Source organism: Phacochoerus africanus, chromosome 14 (assembly GCF_016906955.1).
Source record: "Phacochoerus africanus isolate WHEZ1 chromosome 14, ROS_Pafr_v1, whole genome shotgun sequence".
In the NCBI taxonomy this organism is placed as follows: domain Eukaryota; kingdom Metazoa; phylum Chordata; class Mammalia; order Artiodactyla; family Suidae; genus Phacochoerus; species Phacochoerus africanus.
Window position 1 is genome coordinate 693,331 of NC_062557.1, and position 15,049 is coordinate 708,379.

The window sequence follows — 15,049 nt, forward strand, 5'->3', positions numbered from 1 at the left end:
TAAAAAGTCAAAATTGGAAAATTCCATAGTATCTCACTATTGCTCTTTTGACCACGTTGGAGAAAGGGCCAGCCAAAGCTCCAACATGAATACACCTGTCTTTTATGAAATCAAATCCACGTTTAGGGTGTATGACCTCTTCACCCTGAGGAGGAGAACCAACCAGCCCAAGAAAGTAAATTGGGAGCCGTCCGTAACTAAAGGACACGAGGTCAAGGCATCCGGAAGTAAAAGCTAAGGTGACCACAGGCAGAAGGTGGAATGTGCGCTTCTTCAGATTGACATTTTGAGTTGCCTACATGATGGAAAGTTAAGCAAAATGTACACTAACCTGCTTCCTCTTTTATTATCACATACCCTCCCTGCAGCGTGACTAAAGCTGGCACCGTGAGGAGTGCCCGCCCAGAACTGCCAGAGGCCAGCAGGTCCTCCTTAGCGACACCACCTGCAACACACAAGTTTAGGTGGGCCCACAGGCCAGACGCACTTCTGCCATCTGAAACAAGGGTTTAAACACAGGGAGGGGTATTTTAAATCCACCAAAAACTTGTTCTTCTCAAGAGAAGAAAAAAGTACCTAGTCATCAAGACAAGGCAATTGAAAACCACAGTGACATACCACTTGCGTCTTTGGTAGAATGACTACTAATTTTTTAAGTGCTGGGGTCGAGTACTTAGGATTTGGCTCCTTCACCACTGCAGGCTGGGTTCAGTCCCCGGCCCTGGACGTCAAGTCGCTGCGTGCCGTGGCCAAAAAGGTACAAAGTGCCGATGAGGATGTAGGGAACGTGGAGCCCTTGTTCGCTGCTCGTGGTGTGCAAATTGAAAGTTGCGGTGGACGATGTGCTGGCTTCCAGTGACACAAAACACTCCTATCCTTTGGCCTGGTCCTGGATATCTGGCCAGAGAAATAAAAACATATGTCCGCACAAAGACGTCCAAGAGGAGGTGAGCAGCAGCTTTATTCGCAATAGGCCAAACCTGGAACCGGCCCAAGAGTCCGTCATAAGGTAGAGGAACACAGTGGAGCCGACCTCGGCTGTGGAAATGACCAACTGCTGATGCACCCAACATGGATGGGTCTCAAAAACACTACACTGGGCGGAGAAGCCTTACACAGAACTATGTTCTTGGTGCTTCACGTATGCGACTCCCAGACTATCCAAGACCACAGTGGGAAAAATCACAACAGTGAATGCCTCTGGTCGGCCGGGGTGGACATGGAATGGGAGGGGCAGGGGGAAACTTTCCGGGTGCTGGGCTTGTTCTCTTTGCCTGGACAGCGTCTGGGCTCACTCAGTGGTTGTATTTGCTAAAGCTCAGCAAATGTATGACTAGGATTTACCAACTTCACTGTGAATTTAACATTAAAAATCTGTGAACAAATGCTACATGCTAAGGGTATGGGTGCTGACGTATTCGGGGGGAGTGTGCTTATACTTGCAACATAATAATATTAAGTTTTTTATAAAAAAGTATGTTTTTACCATAGTGGTGTAATAATATAATGAACACCTGCAAATCAACCTCCAGCAGGAACATCAGAGCATTTCCAGTAATTGGCGTCTGTCGCTGTGCTTCTCCTCCTCCCCATACCCAAGGTGTTTAGCATTTTCCAGCTTTAAAAGGTACCTCCCTATGTCTGTATGCTGTTATGTATTGTAAGAGTTTATAACACATTTACAGGCCTAAAAAAAAGACGGACTGACAGATGTCAATGGCAAAGTTTCGGTGGCGTTTACTGGAAAATTACTTCCACTTTGCTGAGTTGCATTATCCGTTGAACAAAACCCTGAAGGGAAGGGTGGGGGTGAGGCGGGGGTCTGGTCTTTGGGTGGTCCACCCTGGACGAGCGCTTTGCCCAGGGCCAGGGGCCCGGGAGGATAGGCTTCCAGCGTTCTGAGCTGGCCAGCCGGACGCAGCCTCCGCGATCAGCGAGGAACCCCGCCCCGCTGACCCTCCCAGCTCCCTTAGCCCAGGCTCCTCCGCACATGACCCAGTCTGGCCAATCACAGAGGCCGACTGGGTCCGAGATGGGCACATGATCCTAAGTAGCCAATCATAGCCCAAGGAGGTCTATTTAAGGTGGAGCTGGCCCCTTATCCGCAGCTTGGCGTGGTGGCGTTTGCGGCTGTGGGTTTGCTTCTCGTGGGCGGTTGGAGGGGGCGCTGGCGACCGCAGAGAGCTTTCGAGACGCTAGGGGCGCCCACTTGGACCACGAGGGCCCTTGCTGCATCTCCCAGAGGGTGACTTGGGATAAGTCCCAAATAAGCCCGCGGGGTCAGGGGTCGTTGCGGTGGTCGGCCTGGGGCGCATAGTCACGTGTGCTTCTGGGGTCCTGGCTCGCCAGTCCCTGCAAGCCTCCCCCGCTGGCCCACCACTCTATGGCCCCTACGACGTGGCAAGAATAAGCCCCAGGAGGGAGCACAGGGGGCTGTGGATTAAATGCCGGGTCTTTAATTGAAATACAACGCACCGGACTTCCCGTGCGGCTCTCAGCATAACTACTCCGCGTTGCTTCTACAGTGGCTGTGGCTCGACCCCTGGCTGGGGCACTTCCATGTGCCACTTGTTTAAAAAAGAAAAAAATGCAACGCACCTACTATAAAATTCGCTTATTTAAGCTGTGTTGTTCAGGAGTTCCCGTCATGGTGCAATGGAAACGAATCCGACTAGGAACCATGAGGTTGCAGGTTCGATCCCTGGCCTCGCTCAGTGGGTTAAGGATCCCGAGTTGCCGTGAGCTGTGGTGTAGGTCGCAGATGCGGTTTGGATCTGGTGTTGCTATGGCTCTGGTGTAGGCCGGTGGCTGTAGCTCCCATTCGACCCCTAGCCTGGGAACCTGCATATGCCGCAGAAACAGCCCTAAAAAGTTAAAAAAAGAAAAGGGGGGGGTGTTTCAGTGGTTGTCAGTATATTCAGAGTTGTGCAACCAAACCCCTCTATCGAATTTCCATTTTCATCACCTCAGAAAGAAGCCCCGTACCCATCAGCAGCCATTCTGGGTCCAGTCCCCCCGCCCATTCTAGGCAAAGCACTAATATACTTTCAGTCCCAGTAGCCTTACCTCTGTGGCGCATACTAAAAAATTATTCCGGGTTCATTTGAAGTAGAAGTTTGATTGGATGTCTTGTATTTTCATTTTTTAAGAGTGTTCAAGCATCCTCACCTGACGAGGGGTGACTCTCTTTCCCTATTGTCTAGTTTTCTCTATATTTAAAAATAGTTCAGAAGTTCCCAGTGGCCTAGCAGCTAAAGAACTGGTGTTGTCACTGCTGTGGCTCAGGTCACTGCTGCAGCATGGGTTTGAAACCTGGCCCTGGGAACTTAAGCATGCTGGTGTGCAGCCAAAGAATACATTTACATGCGATAGTTCACAGCGAGTTTCCTAGGTCACATTTCAATGTTGTCTTTAACCATTTCCCAGTTTCACTACGCAATGGCTCAGTAACCCTTCCTTTCACCTGGAGGCCCTGCGGGAGGGAACCGGGGCTGGTGCCTCCCCTCCCTGCCCTCTTAGTGGAGTAAACAGGCTGGGAGGCCTCACCAGCCTAGCCAGAAGCAGGCGGGCTCTGTGGCTTTGGGGCTAGCCTTCCAGTTTCACAGGTCCCTCTTTCTCTGAGAGTCAAGTTCATCACACGTCTCAGGTTGTGGAATATGATCGTGCTTTGTAGTGCGAGGCCCTTTCTTGTTTCATCTGTTTGTATTTTACTGATTCGTTTCCTGCTCTCATTCCCTGACCCCATAGGCAGCCCTTCAGATGGGTTTTGTGTGTTTTGTTTGCATGTATATTTTTTCACCTCAGAGGATGGTTTGACTTAAATATTAAGTGGATACTAATTATCAGTACAGTTATGAGCCAGCTGGGGATAATGGGGAAGATCCTACTTGTTATGGTAACAATCGGGAACCTGCAGCAAATATCTTTTTTCTTTAGAGCCATTTTCTTTTTTTATTACTCAATGAGTTTATTACATTTATAGTTGTACAAAGATCATCACAATCCAGTTTTATAGGATTTCCACCCCCCACCCCCCACACTGTCTCCTTTGGAAACTATAAGTTTTTCAAAGTCTGTGAGTCAGTATCTGTTCTGCAAAGAAGTTTAAAAAAAAAAACAAAAAACCCAAAACTGATGTTCCCGTTGAGGCTGAGCGAAACGAATCTGACTGGTGTCCGTGAGGATGCAAGTTCGATCCCTGGCCTCGCTCCGTGGGTTAAGGATCCGGTGTTGCCATGAGCTGTGGTGTAGGTCACAGACGTGGCTCGGATCTGGCGTGGCTGCGGTCGTGGCGTAGGCCGGCGGTGGCAGCTCTCGTTCAACCCCTAACCTGGAAACCTCCATATGCTGCACGTGCCACCCTACAAAGATAAAAGATTAAAAAAACCTTATTTTCGTACCTGTTTATGGAAAAGCTGTGACGACAGTAGAGTTGCCGTAAACCCCACGTGCAGTTTTCACCTGTTACCAGCATCTGGCATGAGTGTGATGCACGTTAGAGCTCTTGAGCCACAGCTGATGCAGTATTATCAACGCAAGTGCCCGCTCTCCGTGTCCCCTCAGTTCCAACCTCACACCCTCCTGCTTCTCCAGGACCCCAGACCCCCGGACCCCCGGCCCCCCGTCGCCTGGGGCTCCTCCCGGCTGGGAGGGTCTCGGCCTTTCCTGGGGTGAAGGGCCCGGCAGTTTGGAGGAGGGCTGGGCAGGGGCTCGCAGATGGCCCCGTGCTGGTGTCTGTCTTCTCCCCGTCGTTAGTCTGGGCGTGTGGGTTCGGGGGAAAGTGCCCTTCCCATCATGTCGCGTCGGGGCCCGGGCTCTCAAGGCCACTCATGGCCATGGATGTGCCCTGGGCCCCCCGGCGGTCCTCCTGCTCTCTCTGGGGGTTTGTGCCCTGGGCCACCTGCCCTGGGCCCCCCGGCGGTCCTCCTGCTCTCTCTGGGGGTTTGTGCCCTGGGCCACCTGCCCTGGGCCCCCCGGCGGTCCTCCTGCTCTCTCTGGGGGTTTGTGCCCTGGGCCACCTGCCCTGGGCCCCCCGGCGGTCCTCCTGCTCTCTCTGGGGGTTCGTGCCCTGGACCACCTCCCTGGGCCCCTCGGCGGTCCTCCTGCTCTCTGGGGGTTCGTGCCCTGGACCACCTCCCTGGGCCCCTCGGCGGTCCTCCTGCTCTTTGGGGGGAGGTCACCAGGCGCGGCCCACACGGAAGAGGTCTGTGCCCTCCCGGAGCAGAGCACCGACACGCGGGCCTCGGGAGTTCTCGGCGCAGGCCCGTCTCTTCTCCCCGTTTGTGTGTTTACTTGGTCGTCTTTGCATCAGTATGAACTCGTAGCTGCCTATCCGTAGCCTTGTGTGTTAATCCAGCGCTCCATTATCTATTTCGTGGCTCAGGTCATTCAGCCTTGGGGGCTCCTTTGGTCCGTGTCCATTTAACAGGAGCCCTTGGCACGGGCTGCGGCTTCGGTCCGTCTTTGAGGCGTCCTCGCATCCGAGTCGTGTTCCTGTGCCGGGGTTTCTCTAACGAAGCACCACAGACCGAGAGCCTGACAGCTTTTCTCACCATCTGGAGGCCGGACGTTCAAGTGCCCCTCACAGCTCCTTCCTGGGCGTGGGGATGGCCGTCCCCTCGCTGTGTCCTCTGCTGGTCCTCCACCTGCGCCCACTCGCTCCTGGGCAGGACAGCAGTGCTGTTGGGCCCGGACCCACCCGCAGGACCTAATTTAACCTTCGTTGCCTCTTAAAGGTCCCATCTCCACGTACGGCTGCGTGGAGGGCTAGGGCCTGCCACCCATGAATTGGGGGTGACCGGTGGGGGCACAAGTCCGTCCGTGACACTAGCACTGCAGAAAGCTCCAGGGTCATCCTGCATATTTGCCGTCCCGTCCTCGAATCAGCTGTTTCCCTGGGGAGCCCTGGCCCCTGTTACCGGCATCGGTGTTAGGAGACCGAGGTTGGGGTGCCTCGTGTCTCAGCTGTGCGTGCGCTCAGCTGTGCGTGCGCTCACCTGTGTGCACACACGCATCTGCAGGTATTTCTACGCGCCCCGCGGGAATCCGCCGTAAGCCTGGGCTCCTCCTGGTGCCTGCATCCTCCTCTGCTCATGGATCTGCCAGCCGGCGCCCTCCCTCCGTAAAGTCCCCTCCCACAGAGAGAAGCCCTTTGCCGCATCCACCTTCGTGCCCTCGACTGTTCAGTTCCAGGGTGCCTGCCAGCGACCCGGCGGGTCCGGGTTCTCTTCTCCTGCCTGTGGTCCCAGGGACTCACTCATTCCCGAAGCGGCTGGGTCAGCACCTTCCCAGCCCATCCCCTACGGGGGCGGTTCCATCCGTTTGTAACGCAGCCCGAGTCTTCGTCATTCCCTCCGGAGAGCCCCGGCTCCGGCTCCGGCTCCGGAGTGGTTCTCTGAGATTCGCCGCGACGTCAAGCCTCGTGTGTGTGTGTGTGTGTGTGTGTGCTTTCATGTGTCCCCCATTCCAGTACCACACAGAGTAGTTTCACGGCCCTAACATCCCCCGTCTTCTGCCTCTTCATCCCTCCCCGACCCCATCCCCACCCTGCTGACCATTCATCTTTTTTCTGTCTCCATGGTTCTGCTTTTTCCAGAATGTCATGTAAAGGAGATCCTATGGGAGCTCCCACTGTGGCACAGAGGGATCCGCAGGTCTCTGCAGCTTGGGCACGCAGGTTTGATCCCCGGCCTGGCGCCGCGGGTTAAGGATCCAGCATTGCTGCGGCTGTGGCGTGGGTTGCAGCTGTGGCTTGGATCTGATCCCTGGCCCAGGACCTCCACATGCCACGGGACAGCCAGAAAGGGAAAAAGGGGGAGTCAGTGTAGCCTTTTCACACGGGCTTCTTTCACTTGTGATAAAGGTATTTACACGTCATCCAGGCTTTGTGTGGCTTGACAGCTTCTTATCGCTGAATGATATTCCGCTGCATGGAGGGTGCAGCCTGTGGTGGATCCATTCATCTCCGGAAGGACAGCTCCCTGACTTCCAGTTTGGGGCAATTCGGAACCAACCTGCTATAAACATTTGCCTGAAGGTTTTTGTGTGAGTGTGAGGTTTTAACTCAGTTGGGTACATAGCTGGGAGGGTATCTCAGTTCAAGCTGCCCTAATGGGATCACCAGAGGCTGAGGGGCTGAGCGACAGACGTTTATGTCCGGAGCCTGGAGGCTGGACGTCCGAGGCCGGGGCGCTGGCAGATCTGGTGTCTGGTGAGAGCTGCTTCCTGACTGGCAGCGCCGCCTCTGCTCGGAGTCTGCATGCGGCTGGGGGCGAGCTCGCAGGCCTCTTGGAAGGGTCCTAACCCCATGGGCCTCTGCTCTCATGACTGGCCACCCCCCGAAGGGCCCCCCCCCGCCCCCCCGCTCCTCACACCATCACGCTGGCGGCTAGGGCATCGGACGTGGGGGCAACATTCTGTTGATAGCCAGGCGCGACTGCAGGTGGTGCGGCCCCTGAGGCTGCGTGGAACCCGGGCCTCACCCAGCAGCCCGTCCCGGGCTTGCTCGCTGTGTTCCCTGTTGCATCCACCGGTGCCATGGGCTTGGGCCCAAACCCCCGCCACGAGAAGGAAGTGCTCTTCTATTTCTACTGTAAGAACTTTTTATTTTATCTTATTATTATTTTTATTATTTTTTTGTCTTTTTGCCTTTTCTAGGGCTGCTTCTTGCGGCATATGGAGGTTCCCAGGCTAGGGGTCTCCGCCAGAGCCACAGCAACGCAGGATCCAAGCAGCGTCTGCAACCTATACCACAGCTCATGGCAACGCCGGATCCTCAACCCACTGAGCAAGGCCAGGGATCGAACCTGCAACCTCCTGGTTCCTAGTCAGATTCGTTAACCACTGAGCCATGACGGGAACTCCTGTAAGAACTTTTTAATCAGAACAAAAAGGAGTTCCCGTCGTAGTGGGGTGGAAATGACTCCAACTAGGAACCATGAGGTTTTGGGTTCGATCCCTGGCCTCGCTCTATGGATTAAGGATCCGGTGTTGCCGTGAGCTGTGGTGTAGGTTCCAAACAGGGCTCGGATCCGGCGTTACTGTGGCTCTGATGTAGGCCGGCAGCAACAGCTCCAATTGGACCCCTAGCCTGGGAACCTTTGTATGCCACAGGTGCAGCCCTAAAAAGACAGAAGTAAATAAATAAAAATCAGTAACAAATAGACTAGACCTGCTTTCTTGCAGGCAAGTGTCAACTGCTCTTCCGTTCCTATGCTTCGCAGCACCTTTCTCCCTCTTCTGGGAAGATGAACTACGCGAGGTGTTTGATGTTAAGTCCAGACCGTGAGGCCTGGGTCTCACTTACCACGGGGGCCCGACCTAGCATTTTATCTCGGATCTTTTGCATCCAAGTTCCTGAGTGAAACGGGCTTCTCATCTTCTCTTCCCATTTGTCTGGTTAGGAGCCAGAGTGAGCTGGACACATCCCACTCTCTTCCACTTTCTGGAACATTCTGTCCAAGGCAGGAATTAACTGGTCCCTGGAATCAGGGTGGGACTCTCATAAAAGCAGCTTTGGCTCCAGGCTGGGGGAGGGGATGGCTCTGGCAACCACTTTTTAATCTATTCCTGTTTTTTGCTTCATTCTGCTCTTCTTTTTCCCACTTTATATTTTTTTGGGAATTTATCTACCTCATTTCGGTTTTCAACTTTGTTAGTGTGTACAGTTTCCTAATTCTATTATTTTTTTTTTATTTTAAAATTTTTATTATTGTTTTTGGCTGCACCCATGGCATGGGGGAAGTTCCTGGGCCAGGGATGGCATGTGCCCCACAGCAGTGACAGCACCAGACCCTTAACCACAAGGCCACCAGGGAGCCGTGTCTGCGACCTACACCACAGCTCATGACAGCACTGGATCCTTAGCCCCCTACGTGAGGCCAGGGATCGAACCTGTGTCCTCATGGATACTAGCCAGATTCGTTTCTGCCGAGCCACGATGGGAACGCCCCACGTTCTATTATTTGGAAACTCAGGTTGTGCTGCAGCTCGTGCTCTCTGGCTCTTCTGCTTGCCTGTCTCTCTTCCTGCCTTTCTGCTGGAGGGCTTTCCTGTGGTTCTTCTTGCAATGACCAGCTTTGGGTTTTGTCCCTCTGCCCTCTTCCTGCTCTCCCTCACGCCAACCTTGACCTCTGCCCTTTTCAATTTCTTTTGTATCTTCTCCTCGTGTCTTTGGATTTGCTCTGAATTAAACTGCATTTCTGGGACCCATGCTCAGTCGGAGCAGAGCTGGTCTGGAGTCAGCTGCCTCCATGGCCCCGGCACCACGATTATTTCAACCTTCGGGACAACTGTGCGTCCCTCTCGGGGCACGACCCTGCCCCCCACCCCCCCAGGCAGGAGCCCCGCCGGAGAGCATTCCGAGTCTAGCCTTGATTTGACCCCGGAACCCTCTGCTCCTGCAGCCCTCCTGGAGGCCTCCCGGGGAACAAGGTCAGGGCTGGCCAGGGCCGGGTCACTCGACCAGACACCCTTTGCAGGCTGCTATTGGGGGTATCCTGGCTGGAGCAGACTGCTGGACCTGTGTTGTCAGAGGCCCCGGCCCCCACCTTGTCAGGGACTGTTCCGTAGGACCCTCCACGTGTGTGACAGGGGCCCCAAGCCTACCTGGGGTGGGCAGACCAGTGAGGCCTCAGGGGAAGGGGTGTCACGGAAGTGCCCGTGGCTGCCAGCTCATCGGGTGGCACCTGGGGTAGCAGCTCAGCCCAGTAACTCACCGCCCAGTTGCACAGCACAGCTGCAGATGCGGAGATGGGCAGACAGTGGTCTGAGCGCCCCCAGCTGGCCTGGCCCTGGGCACACAGAGTGACTATGAGAGAGGACACCACCTGAGGCCAGGGACAGGCCGGCAGCCACAGTCCATCAGGGAAGGGGCACCCCAACTTCCTTCTGGCCAGATCAGAAGCACAGGTGCCCTCGTTGTGAGGGCGGCTTCACTGCCTACCCACAGGCCGCTGTTCCTGGCCCCTGGACAGCGTGTAGCCTGCTACCAGGGCCGGCAGGAGCACGTCTGGACCCTGCCTGCAAGAGATGACAGAGGGTGGCGAGGCCAGAGGTGAGAGGGGACAGCTAGGAGAAAGGCCTCCCGCTGGAGGGGTCACCGCCAGAGATCCTGCGGCTCATGTAGACCAGGGCAGGACTCCAGACGAGGCTGCAGGGACCTGCCTCCTGTCCAGGAACAGGGCCCGGGGCCCTCTGTGTCTGTGGGTGACACCTCCAGGAGGCACCTGTTCTTTAGGGCCCACCTGAGCCAGGCATTCGGGCCGGAAATCAGCTCCCTGAGGCTGGAAAGTAATCAGGGAGCCGCAGAGAGGGGTGGGGAGCTTGGGTTCAAAGGTCAGGGTTGCCTTGCTGAGATGCTGCTGCCCCTCTGACTGCCCTGTGTGTGAGTGCTGAGGACCCGCAGAGCCTCTGCCCACTGCGGGCTGGCGTGAGGATGGGCTGCTCCTGAGCCGGGCCTGGTCACACGGAGACCGAAGACCTGGCCGCCGTTGTGAGCGGCCCCACCGCTCCCAGCTTGGAGGCCCGGGACTCCCAGCGTCGGACCCCAGCCGCCCAGAGCCTGGAAGGCTGCTCCACCCGAGCCCGCGGGTGCCTGTCTGGCCAGGGCCCGGGGTGACCGCAGTGCTCCCTGGCCTTTTCCTCGGCCAGCGGCTGGGCACGAGCACACGCAGCCTCTCAGCCCTGGGAGGCCCCCACGGGCCCCGCTGCCGTCCCCAGGCGAGGCCACACTTCCTCCTTCAGGTCTCTGGGCGGGTCACCTCCCCATGGAAGCTGCCAGAAGCCTCAGGCTGCAGGCCCCTGCCCACGCCTGCCAGGAGCCCGCCCGGGCGCGGCCCAGCCCTAGTCCGGTTGGTAACGGCGTCCCTTCCCAGGGAGTGGACTGGGCAAGCTCGCCGCCGCCCACCACCCCCACCGCAGCTCGCTTGGTGAATTAATTCTGCGAATTAAGTGGGGATGACCATTGATGCGGGGGGCCGGGGCGGGGGGGGGTGGGCATGGTCCCCACTGCCCAGGATCTGAGCAGGGGGCTCCAGAGGGGGCTGGCTGGGCTGTGGGCTGTGGGGCAAAGGAGCCCCTGTGCACAGCCTGGCGGGTTAGGAGCCTGGGTCACCGAGGAGGAGCCCAGCCCAAAGCGCAGGTTGCTGTGCACAGCCTGACTCAGCTTTTTCAGGAGGAAGGAGGGGGCCCTGCTGGGGTCCTGCTCCCAGCGAGGCTGTTGGGGGAGAAGACGGGGCTGCAAGTAGGGGAGGGGGAGGGGCTGCCGCAGGGCCACCCCAGCGTGGCCTCCCCCCCCCGGGGGCCGTGGGAGGGCAGATGTGGGATACTGCGGTGGGGTGGGCTTCCCCTGCGGCTGGGCTCTGGCCTTCAGGGGCAACGGGCCTGGCGGTTGCCCTTTAAAGATCAAGAATGGCTTCCATCAGTCAGGGGTGTTTGCCTCCCGTGAAGGAAGCAGGGCCTCATCTTCGGCTCAGGGCGGGGTGAGGAGTGAGCCCTTCCTGGGGGACCATCTGTGGGGGCCGAACCCCCTGCCCTCCCCCTGGGCTGTCCCCTGCGGAGGACGGCCTGAGAGCCGCACCCCTGGAAAGGGCACAAGGGCCAGGGGACCACTGGGGGTGGGGAGGAGGGGGAAGGCCCTCCCCACGCCGCACCTTCCAGGCCTGGGCTGAGGGCTTGAGGGGACAGCCCCCAGCCAGCTCTCAGGCCTGCGTGACTGTCTGGAGCCTCCCTGTGCACACGCCTGGGCCCGGCCCTGAGGAGCCTCCCCGCTCCAGAGGCCGAGGGCCCTCCTTGGACGGCCTCCCGCTTGCTCAGAGGCCCCAGAGAGCCTTTCCATGGAGGGGCCACGTGAACCGGGTGCAGAGCCCACCCCTGCCAGCCCGCAGAACCCCTCCAGGTCCCCTCTTCTTCCTTCGACATCTGAGGGGCCGGCTGCTCCATTTCTCTGGCCGACGAGGGACCGACAAGCAGAGTCCCCTCCCAGCCGCGATGGAGGCTGGAGGTGGGGTATCAGCAAGACATAAACGCGCCTCATCAGTCCCCGAGGTCTGGGGGCTGTTTGTCACACAGCTTAGCCAGCCTGGCCTGACCGAGACCACCCGTACCCCAAACGGTCCACCGAATGTGGCCACCCGGAACATGCAGGGCTGGGGACTGCTCTGTGGGCACCTGCGGGGCCCAGGAGAACGTCGAGAGCACATCGTGGGGGACACGGGCCCCATGGGAGAGCCCCGCACAGGCCTCTGAGGTGTGGCCGCTTTCCTCAGCCTTCCTCCAGCTCTGACCGTGAGGGTCACGGAGCAGGCACAGGGGCGAGGGAACCTCCCGGAGCTGTCACCCAGCAGGGCCGGCTCGGAGGAAGAGGCAGCTGCTCCCCGCCCCCCATTCAGGCCTCTCCCCACCGGGGTCCACGCCCTGGAAGCCCCACAGCACTTTCCCTCCCCTCGGAGGGCCCTCCCCGCCCCGAGGTCAAGAAGCAGCCGGTCTGTTCCTGCCGTCTAAACAAGACCCCAGCTTGTTTTCCCCATCAAGTCCCTGTCCTCCTCGTCCTCCCGAATACCAAGAGGACATCCCTGGAGGATTCACTCCTGTGTCCTCCCCTCCTGCCCACCTGTCGTGAGACCTCAGAAGGAGTCTATCGTTGACTCCCCTCCCCCAGCTTCCGCTTTTTTAGCGCTAGCCACAGATGGATGGCCTGGCAGCAGCCCCTTCTACAGCAAGAGTCCTCACTGAGAGCCTCCTTCCCCGACCCCGCGAGACGTCACTACCTACTTCCACTCCGTGTCAGCCGCACGCAAGCACAGACACACAAACCATGTGTGTGTGCCCGTGTGTCCGTCTGCAGGATGCGTGTGCACATGTGAACTCACAAGTGCCCCCGAGGCCGTGCTGTGCCTCGTGCACCCGTCGCACACGTGCGGATACGAGCGCCGGGGGAGAGCCGGCAGAGGATGCTGAGCACTTCTCCGTGGTCCCTGAACCTCTCTGCCTGGAGGCCTGGTTCTGTCTCAGTCTCGTTTCCCAGGAGGCCTCTCTGGGCCCCTTCCTGGCTGGCCTCAGGGCATCCAAGTCAGGCCGTGTCTGCGCCGGCCCGTGAGTCCTGGGAGCGGCCAAGGCTGCTAGAATGTGCTCTCCCCCAGCCTCTGCAGGCTTCTAGTCACACAAGGCGCCGGAGGCCAGCCTGCCTCTTTTTCCTTTGTCAGCATCTCAATAAAGTTTTGAAAACCTCTTCTTTCCCCATTGGATGTAGGAGTTTTATCGGGCTGGGCCTGGGCGGGCCTGTCCTGGCTTCCCACGCCCGGGATCCCCCTTCGGCTCAGCAGGTGTTTGGTCACCTGTCCCACAGTCCTGGTCACACTCACCACCTGTCACCTGCCCCCTCTGGGTCTCCACCCTCGGCCGAGGTCCAAGCCTCGCACCTCCTCCTGGCGCCTGGCCTCCTGGCGCTTTCCCTCTGTGATGAGGGGGTCCTCCTGCCTGCACGTCCAGGTGTTCACCGATGGTGGCCTCTCCCTCGGGTCCCTGGCTGACATTTTTCTAGTTCGGCTGCAAGGGTTCCTCTGCGTGTGTGTGTGTGTGTGTGTGTGTGTGTGTGTGTACACATCTCTGTTGGTTTTCTCTGTGGCGTGTGGGGGCCAGGTGTTCGCACTGCCTCCTCTGGCAGCTCTTCCTCTCGGACTCCTGGGCTCTGGCCCATGTCCCCTCCCATGTCACATGTGCCGGAAGAGGAGTCTGGGCACCTGTGGCCCCACCAGGGACGACGACAAAGCCACCCTCTTGCCCTGGGCTGGCCCATCTGACGGCGCCTTCTGGGCGCCCCCTCCCCTGTGCCTGCGGGCTTCTCCACTGTCTAGGTTACAGAGCCAAGACACAGAGAAATAGCAAGACACGGGCACGCAGCACAGCACCGTTGCAGCTGTCTGAAGCTCTGCCACGGAAAGCAAGAAAGATAGATAGGCGCCATTAAGAGGTATAAACAGGTATCTACAAAATAAGCTGTAAGGATATACTGTACAAGACAGAGAACGTAGCCAATATCTTATAATAACTACAAGTAGAGTATAACTTTAAAAAATTATGAATCTGGTGGTCACAATTTATGCAAATGACCCCGCCCCTGCCCCATCATTTGGCTCTTGCCAGTGACCTGTGACTCCCTGCAGACAAAGAACTGGCCGACCAGGACCAGCCAGTTAGCTGAAGAGGCACAGAGGGAGGTCACGAAAGCTCAGTGGCAGAAACTACCAGAAGCCAGAAGAGGAAAGAGAATGGAAGTAGTGGCTGGGAGGTGCGAGGCCACTGTGACAGCAGCAGCAGCGGGGGGACCCCAGCAGCTCCCAGCCCCCACCAGGCCCAACAGACACATGCACACACACCAAGCTCCCTCCCCAAAGGGCCGAGGCCGGAATGGGAGAAGGGAGGAGCGTGCTTTCAGGACGCGAGAAAATGCGAAGGTCTGCAGCCAGGCCCCGCCGACCTCAGAGCACAGTACTTTGTTCATGCGTGGGCCTGGGGCATGACTGTGGGGTGGAGGCTTCTCTTTGGGGTGATGAAAATGTGAAGTTGACTGTGATGATGGTTGCTACGTGCTAAAACCATTGACTCGCACACCCTAAGTGGGCGCGTTGTGGAGTTCTCGCCATGGCGGTGTGGGTGAAGCAGCCCACCGCAGTGGCTCCGGTGGCTGTGGAGGTGGCTGGTTGGATGCCCAGCCTGCTGCAGTGGCGTAAAGGATCTGGTATGGCCGTGTAGGTCACAGCTACCATTTAGATTCAATCCCTTGCTGGGAAACTTCCACATGCCGCTGGTGTGGCCATAAAATCTCTCTCTCTATATATATCTATATATTTTCCACTGTGTGTCAGGCACAGGCTGGGTGTCAGCTTTGAGTCCGTGTGAGCTGGGACACTACTGAGGCTGTTGGCACCCAACAAAAAAAACGTACCTAGCACCTAGTGGAGGGAGCATATTACTCCCTGCAGGTGCCGGTGCAGGGAGGTGCCTCCCCCCCCCTCATAGGGCACTGCCTGGGAGCCTGTCCCAGGCCTGC